The 15,586-nt window shown below is 38.8% G+C and overlaps 1 protein-coding gene across 4 annotated transcripts in view; it reads right to left on the reverse strand.

The window, feature by feature from the left end:
• rassf7a (Ras association domain family member 7a) overlaps positions 1–13,067 on the reverse strand; it is a 40,308-nt gene extending 27,241 nt beyond the window's left edge. Inside the window, exon 1 of one of the 4 annotated variants that reach the window (XM_047388965.1) lies at positions 12,932–13,067. The gene's annotated coding sequence lies outside the window, so the exon portion shown is untranslated. Of the gene's footprint in view, positions 1–1,924; positions 2,272–12,931 lie in introns of those variants that run through there. The other 3 variants (XM_047388958.1, XM_047388972.1, XM_047388943.1) reach the window with 3 other exon arrangements.
• Between the last annotated feature and the right edge of the window lie 2,519 nt (positions 13,068–15,586).

Genomic DNA, 15,586 nt, shown 5'->3' on the forward strand with positions numbered 1-15,586 from the left:
CATAATTTCTCTGCTTTTTTAAAGAAGCAAGAATACAATGACCCTGATCGAAAACAGAAAAAACTAATCTTTTTCGGATCAGTCAACCCATCATAACTAAGGGCAATAGCAACTCTTTTTGAGGTAGAAACTTTTGCTCGGTGAAGAAGACTCCAAGTTAGGTATTTTCAGTATCGGTGAGGTGCTTGAGAATTAAGTCAGAAGAAGCACAGATGCTATTTAAAAATATTTCTGCAGTCCATTCTGGATGTGGAAATGTTGGAAGCCTTTTTGAAACCTCTAGTGCTAACTGATCTCATTGTTCTTATGTCGCTAATCACAATAATCACTAATAAAAGTTGCTAAAGAAAGTTTAACATGATAACTATTTGTAAATATTTGTAAAACCCTGTTTTACACTGACTGATCTCTCATCCATCAGGAGCAACATTGCCTTGACTCATAATATACAGTTATATTCAACAAATTAGAATATGTGTTTCGATGAAGTTTGTCCGATTAAAAAGTACCTTTTTAAAATAACAGCCTTTAAGCAGGTATTAAACATACTTTTATTAACATTTCTGTATTAGAAATGTATTTTTATCTGTCTGATGTAATATTCTAATCTTAAATGTCATGTTTTCATTAGCTGTAAGTGGAAAACAACCATAATTAACAGAAATAAAGGCTTAAAAACATCAGTCTGTTATACATCTATCTATATATAAGTGATTTACTGAAACTAATGAACTTTCAATAATATTCTAATTTATTGAATATGACTAAATAATACATTACCTCTTACAGCGGGAAGGCTAAAAAAAATACTTTTGTAGGCTGTTTTTCTATGTTTTTTAAGAAAGGTCAAAATCGGCTGAAGTTAGGTTTCGGAAACTGGGCTCAAAATTCTTATTTGTGCAGCTACTGAAAACTTAAAATGACCTGGTATTCATAAAATTTGGGATATTTTTGTTGCAGTGTTGTCTAAGTTTGAATTTGTAAAGTGATACTGAAATGTGCATCTTAAAATAAAAAATGAGTATAAAAAAACTTTAGCACTGGTATAATTTTGTTGTTGCCCTCCTTCCCACCACTATTTCTTATCATGGCATTATCTCTTTGGAAACAAGTTAACTGCATAAAACACAGTGAGATAACACAAGGTATATTTATTTACCTCCTATTGTCAGTCAGGGAAAAAAAATAATCACCCTAGAGCAGGTGGTGTTGGGTTTGGGTTCCAATCGATGGCCTTGATTGGATAACAAGTGCAGCCTGCTAATGAGCTCCACTGACTGACACATAGCATGCTAGGAATTTGTAAACAAGATCTCAAGCTATGCATAAAGACAAGCCAGTGTTTAAATAGGCTGGATTGGAATGATTTGGTGCATTGGATTAGCATGTTGTTGGCATTTGGGCAGTGTGCCTAAAAAAGGAAGAAGCTGCAGACGCAGATGCATTCTATGTCTTCAATAAATTCATCTTTAAGCTTTAACCTCTTTTTGTGTCATACTGTAGTTTTTTTTTGTTTTTTTTTTAAAAAAGCAAAACAAATGCTCATGAATGCTCTATATGAAAAGGAAATTCCAAAATTCAAGAAATAATAACATTTTTTTACAAAGAGTGAAGTTTCAACCCAAACAGGTTTGAGTTCTTTTGTTGCACACAAGAGAACTTGGGTGGCGGGTCTAACTTCAACAGGTGTGTACATGTAAAGACACGGTTCAGCTCGGCAATGACACAAAACAATATCATCTTCGTCTCTCTGCTCATCACAAAAACACGTGCGCTAATTTAGGTCTATTGATAATAATGTTTCTGTCTATTTATAAGCTGAAATGCAGCCAGATCAGCTGAGTTCAGACAAGGTTCCTAACACAAAGATTCAAACAGCTCAGACCAATAACCAAACAATCCCTCAAGAAGCCCTTACACTCACCTTCCTGCTTCTTAGTGTTTTAAACTTCAAGTCTACTTTTATTCTCTCCCTCCTTCTAGCTCTGTCAGGGAAATCCTTCCCTTCTCACCAGGCAGCGGTGCCGGCTGGTGTGCGAAGAACACTGCGAGTAAGTCTGTGAGGAAGCATGTGAGTCCAGCAGACGTCAGTCAGACGAGAATTTAAAGGGTGTCACCACTTCACCTCTGTTCTGTCCTGCTTGCCTTTTTGCTGCTCGCTGCCTCAGGATTGCACTTCTGCTAGATGTCCTCACCATGGGCGAGATCTGAGTGACTGCTCGAGTTCTCTCTGTGTCTGCACTGCTCCTCCTCCCTCTGTTTCTCTCACCCACACAGAAACACATTCCCGTCACTCTTCTCTTTCTCTCCACCCTCTTTTTATGTGCTCTGACAGATTAGATACCTCCCCTTTTTTCAGGTATTTGGAAGCACAGTTTCTTCCTTCAGTTTCCTTACCTATTCTTTTTTTATTCAAAATGTCCCATTCATACGGGGTCTTCTCACCGAGAAGCCAAGCAGAAACTGAAAACTCCTTGCATATATTTACATATCTGCCTCTGTTTGTACAGTCAATAACCTGAGGTATCTGACAGCCAAGTTCTGCCCTCCAATTACACAGTCAGCTGATAACACAAATAAGTCTGTCAGGTGATTCTCTCTTCCTTTTCCTGGAATGAGGTCATAGTCCGACAGATCAGGTGGAATAGGGCAGTGTGTGCAACTACCAACATTTGAGCTGGACAACGCCCTAAAGAAAAAAAGGACAGTAAGCTGCCGCACTTAAACCTGACCACTAAAGTGCAGGGAGCTGTACATTTGCAGAAAATGGCAAATGCAAGGCAAAAAACAAGAAGTTTTTCAACAACAATTTCAAAGAAATTCCTGAACTGTGCCCCTATGTTCGCTGCCCCCTCCCACACACAAACACACATCCAGAGCTGAGTAATGCGTGACCAATGGGCCGGACATATTGTGCGAGGAGCCCCTCATGGAGAGAGAGAGACCCTGATCTTTATTAACATCTCTCCTTTTTCTAAGCAAGGCAAGTTTATTTATACAGCACCATTCATACACAGGGTAATTCAAGTTGCTTTATATAAAGAACAAAGGAACATAGAGAGGAAAAAACCTACAAAGTCTCCTCCAATCTTATAATCAAACAAATATCAGGCTCTTGTTAATACAAATACAGAATTTTTAAAAACAACACTAAGAAATAGATTATTTAAGTAGTTAATAAATAATGAGCAGTTCAGTAATAAGTCAAGGAAGTTGAGGGATTGTGTATTCTGCCTTTACAAAAGCCCATAATAAAGAAATAAACCTTCCTTTAGGTTGGTAATTGTATCCCTTCACCATGTTGTACTTTTGCAGCTTTGGTCTTCTTGTACCCAACTTTTACATGTATAAAGAGCCGTCAGTCATAAGGTGTTTTGTAGCAACCACGCATCAGTTAACAGCCTTAGGGACATTTTGGACCAGTTTGACAACGGATAATTTAAAGTAAAATTCTATAACCTACTTATCGTAGTTGGTCATTACTGGTATAATGCATGAATACACCAAATCATGGTGGCATTAACTTTTAGGGCCACTCTTAAGTTATGCACAAACCTTAGCCTCATTATCCAGTAAAGAGTCTTGACATTTACCCCCAAAGGTAAGAGCTCGGTGACTGCTGTGTTGAGTGAGTGAGTGAGTGAGTGGTTCTGGTTCCTATGCATATATATCTATCTCTGTGGGGACTTGTTATTGATACTGTATGGTTCTTCCTTTGTTTTGAACTATACTATTACACCTTTCTCTACACTTTATAAAAACAATATAAAATGAAACTTCATGCCCAAACCATCTAAAATGCACCTAATATCTGTTGTTACTGTGTGGGGTTGTAATGCAGGCAGGGAGTGAGAGTTTGCAGGAGCAGCACAGACAAACAAAAGAATGAAGTTGCTGCCTAATGCACCCACTTTGAACTCTAGAGTTAAGTATAGCTGAAATAACAAAACCAAATTCATTATATTCTTGTGTGTATTTTGTCACTAGTGTCTTAAAAATAATATGGGTTCTTAAGTTCTGTTCTGTGAAAGGGAATTTTTTTATCTTGAGGTTTATCTCGCTGAAATATTACACCAAACTGTAGGACTGAATTTATTTGCCATAAATGGAGAATCGTGTCCAAAAAGAATATATAGATTTTTTTTCCTGGTAGTATTGAAGCAATTGAATTTGCTCTTAGAGATCCCTTTAAGTTAACATCCAACTGGTGCCTTAATTTATTTACTTGATTTCCATGATTAGGCCAAGCACATAAGAGAATGCCAAATTAACTGCCTGTCACATATGAATAAATGAGTAATAATTATTTAGCAAATAGATACCAAAGAAATCCTAATGTTAGCTATAAAATATACTGTAATCTATAAACTGTATTTCTGGATCTACAATGCAATAATTAAGCACCAGAAGGCCATCAAGACTAATTAGTCATTCTCCCTTTTCTCTATTTGATGTCAGATTTTCTTTCCAGCAAACTAAGGAGCCCAAGCAGTCATAGCACCTGATAACCAGTGTTCACATTGCATAAAGCAGAATTTTTCCAAAAATAGATGGCTAGCATTAATTGCATTAATCAGATGAGCTAAATCATCCAAACAAAAGACCACCACAAAGAATGCTGCAGCTTTTAGCCAGGCTGAGTCACAGAGGCCCATCGAGAGTCACTTCACAGTTACGTGAACTGCTCCACTGTTCTGTCTATAAAGCAAAGCTTTTGGCACATCTAAGAGCTGTGTTGTCAGACAAGTCCCTTAAACAGTGCTCTCGAATTGTACCGTGAGGCCATTGTGAGAAAACTCTAAGGTGCTAAGCAGAAGTGACATTTTAACAGCAGAGTATTGGGGAAATAACCACACTTTACAGGCCCTGACAGGCTTATATGATTGTTCTACATCACATTTAGTTCATTTAAAGGTGAGGGGGGGTATTATGATCCAGAGGATTATCAGGCCAAAGCCTCCCAGATTTTGCTGACACTTTCCAGGCATTCCTCAGGGCACCTCCCACTGCTGTGCCCCCCACTTACCAAACCCCCCCTCATCCAAATCCACATATCATCCCTCTTTTCTGTGGGGCCGAAACACACCCCTTTCTTCCCCTCCTCCAACCCTCCCTCTGCATTCAGGAAAGAAGAAGCTAAAGAGAACAATTAAATGTAACCCTGCACTTCTTTATCATATATTCAGTTTCACAAAAATCTGTTTTTACCTAAAGAGCTAAAAGACAGCTTTTAATTTCAATATGCTACTTAGTTATAACCCCAGAATGTGTCTAAAAGTGGTGAGCCAAGGGGTAATTAATTGAAGATGAGTCAAAAAGATAGCTCTGAGTCAGAGAAAATGGCTGCTTAAGTATGGGAGTGTTGATTGAAACAGAAAAGGGGGAAAATATGCTGATTGTGTCTTTGCTCGTGATTATTCACCAAGACTAATAAGTATTAAGTTTGCCTTTAAGGATCCTTCCTTTCTTTGCAGTTGACCCAATTTATATATTTTTTTCTATTTGTTCAGGCTTTCACAACAAAACAAACAGCCTTCAACAAGTGGTCATTAAGGACTAAAAGGCTAAAACCAGGAGAGTGAACAAAGAAACAACTGGAAACAGCAGCTCTATTCTGAAAAGCATTTCAAAATCCTAAACTTTTGTTGGCACTCGTTTTAAGCGACTAAAGGTCGCGCCAAACAAGCTTAAATAAAGCACTGATGTCTCATTATGGTCAGACCATTGCAGTTACTTCAGACGTTTAGCTGTCTTGTATATCATTATGACAGGATGGTGTTTACCGGGTAAGGTAATTGTCCTGTAAGGATGTAATTATAGCAAAACACGTATTACAACCTGACAGAGACTTGTTTTTTTCTCAAAAACCTCGCTTGAGAAAATTCATGATTTGAAAGCAAATGCATGTCAATATGATTTTGCTTTACTAATAGGAAATGGTGGACTGATTATGCAGTGCTTTTAACTTATTCAAACGTTTTACATCTTGCCAAATTACAACCAGAACCCTCTATGTATCTTTTATTGAAATTTTATGTAATATAGCAGCACAAAGCACTGCAAATTTTTTAGGTGATTCGAGAAGGACACATGATTTTCAAATGTTTTTACAAATCAAAATCTGAAATGTTTATATAAATTCATATAGAATAGCAAGAATAGCTTTTTTCCTCTCACAATTTTTGGGAGAGCAAGTCTAATAGTTCTCCAGTTGGCTGATCACCTAAGATGTAGATCTCTACTGCTCTGCCAAAGTTGAGTTGCCTTTCAGTGTCATTCCTTGGGAGATTTGCACAGGTGCCATGCTCCAATTTCAGGTGAATGATTGAACAGTGCTTAGTGAGATGTTTAAAGCTTGGCATATTGTTTAAGAACACAACCATGCTATAAACTCCTCCATAACCTTATGCTGGCCATGCTTGGTGTGTTCCTTGATCTTCATGATGCTGTTTGTTCACTAATGTTCTCTGATAAACCTCTGAGCCTCCTAAAATAAAAAATTAAACTACAAAGCCTATTTGTTTTCTACTTTGTGATAATAAAGTTGCTACTTACACAATTCCTCCCCCACCATCTGTTTACATGCATGGTTCATACAGAGCAGCAATCATTCAAAAACACTTCTATTCCTCTCATGTGGCTTCATGTTGTAGTTTGATAGAATAAAATTAGCGTATTTTGAAAGATAAAGTAGATTCTGATCTTTTTAATACTTTCAAGTAAGTAACTGAAGAGCAGCTAGCGTGGGACAAAAAATGGGCTCCATCTAAGCCAGTGCTTTTTCCATCAGTCCTGTGGATTTTAAAGTCACTTTCATTGAGAATTCACTGTCTCTTGAGATAACACTGCACCAATAGTGTCACACTGTGCTGCCCGTTGCTGCTGCTATCTGTAAATGGAAATAGGATAAAACAAGCTTAAGCAGAAAGCTGGGACTGTCAGAGAGACCTCAATGTTTCAGTCAAAGATGGGATGCTGATGACAGGTCAAATACTGTCTTTCACTTCTTCCTGTCCTGTGTCCCAAGAAAGAGGTGCCCTTTCTCAAAGAACAAAAGTGGAGTCAATAAGGCTGCCCCTAGCATCTTGGGACATGCCTCATGTGCAAGCACAAGCTTTCTCAAAACAAAGAGCATAAACACAAACAGCAATCTTTGTCAGAACAGTACGTCCACTGAGAGAAAAGCCAAACAAAGACATAAAACATGACTTAGGAACTGCAAAGTCCTAGGTCATGAGAAAAAAAAGATGATCTCAAGAACAAAGCCCCGAGAAGTGGGGCTCTGTATGAAAAGGAAATCCTGCTTAATCAAGAGGACAGCTATCAGGTGGGTGGTGGTCAAAGGTGAGAGGTGAAAAAAGAGCTATGCAAGACCACCCTGGACAGACTGACTGACACCCAGTCAATCTGTCTCCACAAAAATCCACCGGTTCTATATTGCTGCTCAACAAATTTGTGTAGAGACTAGAATTTTACTATTTATCCTCCACTGCCATCCTTCCACTTTTTAACACTGTTTACCATACTAATCTCTTCCAGGTTTGTACTGAGTGTACATGGGACAGAACAATCCATACAATGTAAACACCTGCAGGAACAACAGACTTTAAAAGCTTTCACTGCAGCAGGCCTGTCATCTCTTTCCTCCAGTGGCTTTACTGGATCAAAGCAAAGCTGGAGCTGTGTTACAGCTAGCGTGTCTTTTGTATTTACATTTATGCACTCTAAGTAGACACACAAAAACCTGAAAAATGAGTGCTTGTGCACACAAAGGCATGGTGACGATGGCACATAATAGAGATGGATCTCTTTAATCATAGCATTCTAATAACAGACAGTTTTGTAAAAGGTACTGATTGAATGCATAGCCGATTTGCCAGAGTTTTCAAGTATAGGCACTTAAAGATAGGTTGAATTTTAACTAGGCCGATGAGACTGCCATTACTGTCTCTATTCAGGTTCAAGTGTGCTTCAGTGAGGGCTTGAGGGGGTATGCGCATGAGACTGAATTAATGACGTGTGTGTTTGTCGATTATTAATCAGTGCTTAGACAAAGGCCCTATGTGTGCAAGTCAGTGCATCTCTCCCACATGTCTCTTGCATATTCTGCTCCATCTTGACATAAAACACAACCAGCAGGAATGTTAGGATTGTCAGGTCAGCAGCAGTGACATCATAGCAGCTAATAAGAGGCAACAACAAGGCCACAGAGTCAGTTTCCTCCTGGTTGCATCAGTAATACAATACTAGACTGTGGATCAATGGCACAAGCTCCAACCCTTCTTCCTGCTCACCCTGACTCTTTCAACCTTTATTATAAATTTACCACAAACAGAAAATTCATAGCATTAAATTATAAACCTCACTGCTCTCTTCCAGTTCTACATCTTAGTTGAAATTGTCTTAAAGTGAAAGGCCATAGGTGCATTTCAATAACCGATTATTATCAACAATAAGTAACATAAATGAATTATAACTTTTTAATGCGGGATTTCATTAAAATGCAATTCACATGTGACAGGTAGTTTAAAATATGCACTAAAAATACCCCAGGCTTTATGTATAGTGAATACCCGGGTTGCTTGATGTAAGAGCAGGTTGTAAGGGTAGACAGTAAATGTCTAGAATATCTATAAACAACGAGGGCTGGCACAAAGATTTGAGTTTCAGGGTTATTTATTGGCTTTAGTAAACGCTATACTAAATGATCAAGTTTTAACAGCATTTTAATACATTCAGACAGGCTTTTTACTTAAAGAAAACATATCAGACAGAGAAAGAGTAACTGCTATGAGCAGTTCAGTCTCGAACATTTGAGCCAAGAAATGTCTCTGATGATTAATGAGCCAAGATGGATGCTAGCATAAAGCTGATGCTGAATCCAGCGATCGTTTTCAGAATCTATTAAAAATTTCTGTTTGATGCTTTGTATTTGATTGTTTTCTGTACCACTTGTAACTGCCATGTTCTGCTGGTGCCAACTCAATTATTGTGGCGCAGTGGCACAGCATACAGATGACATACTAATCCATATTAATACTAATGAATGTGAAAGTTGCTTTGTTGTAAGGGTGAAATATGTACCATTATATCCAAATTTACAGCTAAATTGCAAAACCAATTGAAAAACAGGTTGCATTTTGTTTTACAGTGGGAGAACGGTATGTTTCGTTAGTTTTATTAATTTTCAGCCTCAATCTTGTCAACTTTTTTAATTACTGCTTCATACCAGTATACACCACATTTTTGCTGGTGTAACATTGCCTTTCCATCCAAATATGAAATAGGGGTTATAAGGTAAAAGATAAAATGTTACCATATGGGTTTCCATTGACCCTTTAAATGTCATTGGAAAGTGGTTAGGTTTGATTAAATGAGTTGACAGGGTCTTGGTTCTACTTCTTTGTTTAGGCCTAATTTGGACAAGACCTATGGGAAAAAAAATGTCAAAATTTCCACATTTTGGCAGGGGATAAACAAAAACAAAGACTTGCCATCATTACATAGCCATAACCATAACAGCAGAGGGTAGTCTGGCTGTTTACTAGTCAGTCTGGAAGTATAGAGCCAACAGACTGATACTAGCTCATGTCTAGCATAAGTTCAAAGAAGTCTGCAGGTCATCTGATAAAGTGCACCTGAGGGAGGAGTAGGTAGTCAGTTTCTAGAGTTGCCACAGCAACCAAACACAGTTCCAGCCACCTGGTTGGTTAGGACTAAGACAGGGAGCTCAAAGAACACCACTTCAGGATTGTAAACGAGCCAGAAAATCCTCTCAAAGCCACACAGATCCTAAACAGAAGCCTCATTGTGTCCATGCCATGACAAGAGGAGCAGGGATCATGGCCAGCTGTTAAATCTTTTTATAAAAAAAAGAGGAGATAAATTCATAGTGTCTCACAAAAGTGAGTACACCCCTCACATTTTTGCAAATATTTTATTATATCTTTTCATGGGACAACACTGAAGATATGACACTTTGATGCAACATAGTCAGTGTACAGCTTGTATAACAGCATAAATTTGCTATCCCCTCAAAATAACTCAATACACAGTCATTAATCTCTAAACTACTGGCAACAGAGGTGAGTACACCATTATTTTCCAGTACTGCTGTAACTCTCCTGGCCAAGGAGTTCACTAGAGCTTCACAGGTTGTCACCGGAATCCTCTTCCACTCCTCCACGACAACATCATGGAGCTGGTGGATGTTAGAGACCTTATGCTCCTCCACCCCCGTTTGAGGGTGCTCCACAAATTATCAATAGGGGAAAGATTTGGAGACATGCTTGGCCAGGCCAGTACCTTTACCCTCAGCTTCTTTAGCAAGGTAGTGGTCATCCTGGAGGTGTGTTTGGGGTTCTTATCAGTTTGGAATATTGCCCTGTAGACCAATTTCCAAAGTGAGGGGATCACACTCTTCTTCAGTATGTGACAGTACATGTTCTGATTTATGGTTCCCTTGATAAAATGCAGCTCTCCACTGCCAATGGCACTAATACATCCCCAAACCATGAGCATTCCACCACCATGCTTGACGTTAGGCAAGACACACTCGTCTTCTTACTACTACTAACCTGGTTGTCACCACACATGCTTTACGAACTAAGCAAGTTTATTTTTGCCTCATCAGACCACAGGACATGGTTCAAGTAATGAATGTCCTTTGTTTGTCTATCTTTAGGAAGCTGTTTGCTGGCTTTCTTGTGCATCATCTTTGGAAAAGGTTTCCTTCCTGGACGATAGCCATGCAGACCAATTTGATGCAGTGCGTGGCATATGGTGTGAGCACCTCTGCAGCAATGACCCTGAGCACGTGCACTCAGCTTCTTTGGTCGACCGTGGCGAGGCCTGTTCTGAGTGGAACCTGTCCTGTTAAACCGCTTTATGGTCTTGGCCACTGTGCTGCAGCTCAGTTTCAGGGTGTTGGCAATCTTCTTATAGCCTAGGCCATCTTTATGTAGAGCAACAAATATTTTTTTCAGATCCTCAGAGAGTTCTTTGCCATGAGGTGCCATGTTGAACTTCCAGTGACCAGTATGAGGGAGTGTGAGAGCGATAACACCAAATTTAACACACCTGCTCCCCATTCACACCTGAGACCTTGTAACACTAACAAGTCATATGACATTGGGGAGGGAAAATGGCTATTTGGGAGCAATTTGGACATTTTCACTGAGGGCTGTACTCACTTCTGTGGCCAATCTAATCTCCGGATATCTTTATGTGGATTTAGTGAAAAAGAGTACAGTTTTCAACTAGTGCCTATCTACAGGACACATTATGTGAGAGACAGGTACAACCTTGACAAGTTGCCATTCCATCATAAGACAACATAGAGACAAGGACAGGACAAACAACCATACATGAACATACCCACTCCTAAGAGCAATTTAGAGAGACCAGTTCAGCATGTTTTTGGACTGTGGGAGGAAGCCAGAGGTCACAAACAGAACCTACACATGCATTGGGAGAACAAGAAAACTCCATGCAGAAAGATATTGTCATGATTCGAACCCTGCATCTTATTTTGGAGTTCCAAGTTGGCAAAGTTACATTAAATCAACTTGAGGAGGGAATTTTAATTCTGAGATTTCCCCCCAGGTCAGATTCAATATGGCTTCTGCCCATAAGAACCATAAAAGCTGTAGAAAAAAAACTGTTTATTTGCACCTCTGACGGTTTGTCTCTCAAAAATCCAGTGGGACACGTACCACCCAGCAATCCCAAACTGTAAAAATGGTTCCTAACTGGCCTGGTCAATGCACAACCTATGTTGTTATTGCCTTCAATTAGCATGTGGCCTGGTCACTGAGCACAACAGCAAATTCCACTCGTTTTTTAGACATGCAACTTGAACATGCATCACATCATTCCAAAATCAGATCTCCTATTTCTGAGACTAAATGAACACAGCATTTTGCAGTGTTAGTTTGTATTATATTGGCCCTAAATATGACCGCCATTAGGGCTATATCATATGAAGAAATATGAAATATTGAGAATGTTACAATAATTATATGACTTACGATTCATAAACAAATACTTAACTCTGTAGTTTTAATGTCAGTCTGTTTTGGGTTTCCTGCAAGAAGGCACAGCCAGCCAGCGAGTACCATAGCGTTAATATAAATAGGAAATATTTACTTGAATCCAAGCATATTATATAATAATATAATATTGTGCACACTGTTAATAAGATGACAATAACTGTGCAATATAATGTTCAGCTGACTCTGTGTGACTTCAAAGGTGTGCAACTGCTTCTAAGGTATGTGTCTACTAATTAAACTATCAAGAAAGAATAATGAGACCAAACAAAACTCAGAAAACACATTATAAATCAATTCTGTAATAAATTCATGTAGTGCTTTATTGGTATGTGCCTGGGCTAATTAAACCACATAGTAGTTATCAACCAACTGTCCTTTATAGCCATTCCTTTTCCTAAATTATGCTACAGTAATAGTTAAGCTGCTGGTTCTCTCACCACTTTGTTATTAAATGTATATAAGCAGTGCTTGCAACACATCAGAGAGGCTTATCTGAAATTACAGAGAAGGAATCCTTCAGAACAACGGCACACAAAACACAAACTATTGATTTCACAAGTATGATGTATCAAAACTTTTAAAATTAAATTGTCAATCATCAAACTTCAATACCTCCATATGTTTTGTTATGAGGGAACAAATATACATGGTTTCACAGTACTAGGTGATAGTTGTACTAACTAAATGATGTGGTAACTGTTAAAACTGAATGTAGGATCCATTTAACAATAGAATAGTTTGAAACTGTTGTTTCGGATTGTTTTTAAAAATGCACTTCATCATCTATTCGTTATAGTTTTGATACTGAAAAAACTTCAGTCACATGTTCAGCAAGAGAAATAAAAAAGTTCCAACACAAAAACATTTGTTCAACTTACCTCTTGCAACCAAATAGCCTGTATGAGTGCCCTTCTGATGAGAAAAGGAGAAGAGCGAGAGGAGGAAGAGCGAAGCAACTCTGTGACTGTCTGTGTCCGCATCGTTTTCACATGCTACCTGATCCACCACCACAGGCTGCAGTGTCAGAGAGACAGGCTCAGAGCAATGCAGAGGGGAGGGGGGGGGGGGGGGGGGGGGGGGGGGGGGCAGATGCAGAGAAAAGCAAAGCGGTGCCGCCATTCCCCCCCGTCACCCTGGAAACCAACGCTCTTTCAAAGAAAACTGGCCAATGGCAAACACTGGCAATTGTGTTTTTGGACAAAAAGACACATGACTGGCCAAACACCACTCCCTTCATGCTCTTAAGAGAGAAAGGAAGAGAAAAATTAAAAATAAAAAAGAACTGAGGACTGTTTGGGCAGAAAGTGCATTTCATATGGAAAAATATAAAAGGGAAGAAAACCAGAAAACTGAAAAGTTTAACTTTTATTGGAACTGGTGTATGTATTCAACTAAGGGTCCACTTGGCTTCTTAGATGCATGTGTTTTTGCTACTTTGCGATAAAAAAATAGCTTGCAGCTATTTTTCATGGTAAAGCCGTCAGTTATTTAACCATATCAAATTTCTAATAAGATTTCCATGTAACACAGTTCTTATACATATTATAAAGTCAATAACATTTAAGCATGGTTTGCCTCCATGTGTTATAACAACAACAACAAAAAAACAGAATGTGGGGCTAAATTACTAATACAAAAGCGGCTTTGAATAAACATCTGTTTGAGTGTTTTTTGCCATCAAGTTGACCACTGATCCAGCAGAAGTGACGTCAAGGTGGCTCTGGATCAAGAAGGGAGAGGCGTGGGTGGGTTGGGTGAGGGGGGTCTAATTGATAAAAGACTTGAAACTCCCTATGATTCCTGGATACATCAATGATGATATATCCAAGAGCAGCTTCAGATGGTGTATGTTGAAGGCTATTCTCTGGAACCAACCAGTGACTACCAAGAATAGTTTGGCTGATGACCAGGTATAAATTGATGACAGCTGGAGAGACAGCAGACATCCTAGAAAGATGACACTGGGGCAGCCTAAACTGCATCTTCTGAGAGAAAAAACCTAAAGGAACTACTGATCTGTAGGAATCTGTAGGGACATGTAGGAATGTATCCAGGAACTCCTGAAAGGCGATACGGAAGAGAATCCCGCTTGGACGGATGAACAGATAACCACAAATGGCAATGGAAACATGACAATGACTATGAATTTTGTATGCGGCAAAGTATGCAAGAAACAACATGGCCTGAGGATCCACCAGGCCAAGACGAAGTGTGTGCAGAAGGTGCAAGTGCCACAGTGTTCAGGAACTACGTCTGGTGAGACGCAGGAGGAGCCATGTCCGTATAATCCGTATAATCATCATCATGGTATCAGAGATTTTTTTTATACTTTAATGATCGTAACGTCCCCATGCTTAATCCATACATTACATTACATTTTTTTCAGATACTGTGAGTTGTGTCTTGCGAAAAACATTTATTTGTGAAGAAATCAAGCTACCTTTTAGAATTATGCACATCTAAGGTGGCTTTGAACTGCACTGCAATGTTACCATTGATAAAAAAGCAATGATTTCAGAGTCATGGGTCATATCTTTGCGTTGTCTATTAGTGTCACTTACATGTTGCCCCTTTCAATCATTTGGAACAACACCCTGAAAACAGTGTGTACAAATAAGGGGTAGAATAAGGAGCTTTCTTTAGAGAAAAGCTGACAATGAAGCTGACCTTACACCCAAAAGGCCCACATCTTAAATCAGCATACAAACAACCCTAAAGCAAAGTAGATGCCGGGGCCAAAAAAGGCCAATGGAGACAAATTACCTGGAAAAACCAGCGATGCAGAAATCTCTTCAAGGTGATTAATCTGATCCAATTTAAGCAAAAAAAAAAAGAGAATACAGCAACTTCTGATCTTTTCTTTACTTCATGCTTCACCTTCCAAGTTGATTTTTAGCTTAGTATTAAATCTTTTCTTCAAAAGTAACTCATACGGTTTGACTTGCATTCTGAGGGAAAGGGAAAAAAGTAACACATTGTAGCAGGCAATATTTATTTTAATGACAATATTGTCTCCTAAGACTGTGGCTGAGGCCAACACATATGTTATTTATACTGTTGGTAAGCCTGCATTATTTCCAATATGCTACAAAGATTCATTTGATGAAGTATTACTTAGATGTCCAATAAGTCGAAAGAACTCTCAGATGGATCTAATCACTTTCTGTGAAGCTGCACAAAAGATTTCCACTTTATTGGAGAATGAGCTCTCAACCCCTGGCACTTTCATTTATTTTTACGTTTGCTGAATAAATACTAAATATAAGCTGCAGAATACAACCCTTACAAATTACAGTTTAGTGAGCTTTACAGTTCACTCTGGCATGTGCCTTGGGTGGTGCTGTATATTGTAGTAAAGCTTTCCCGTGTAAATTCCCAACAGAACTAAGAGACAATGCTGTATTCAAGCTTTAGGGGGTGGCTTTATTGCTCAGGCTGAAATCATACATGTCTCACTTTCTTGGCTATATACTCAGCACTTGAATGCAATGATTCTCCTTGAAATATGTTGTCTCTGAGCTAGTAAATTACCC

This window comes from Girardinichthys multiradiatus, chromosome 2 (assembly GCF_021462225.1).
Source record: "Girardinichthys multiradiatus isolate DD_20200921_A chromosome 2, DD_fGirMul_XY1, whole genome shotgun sequence".
Lineage (NCBI taxonomy): Eukaryota > Metazoa > Chordata > Actinopteri > Cyprinodontiformes > Goodeidae > Girardinichthys > Girardinichthys multiradiatus.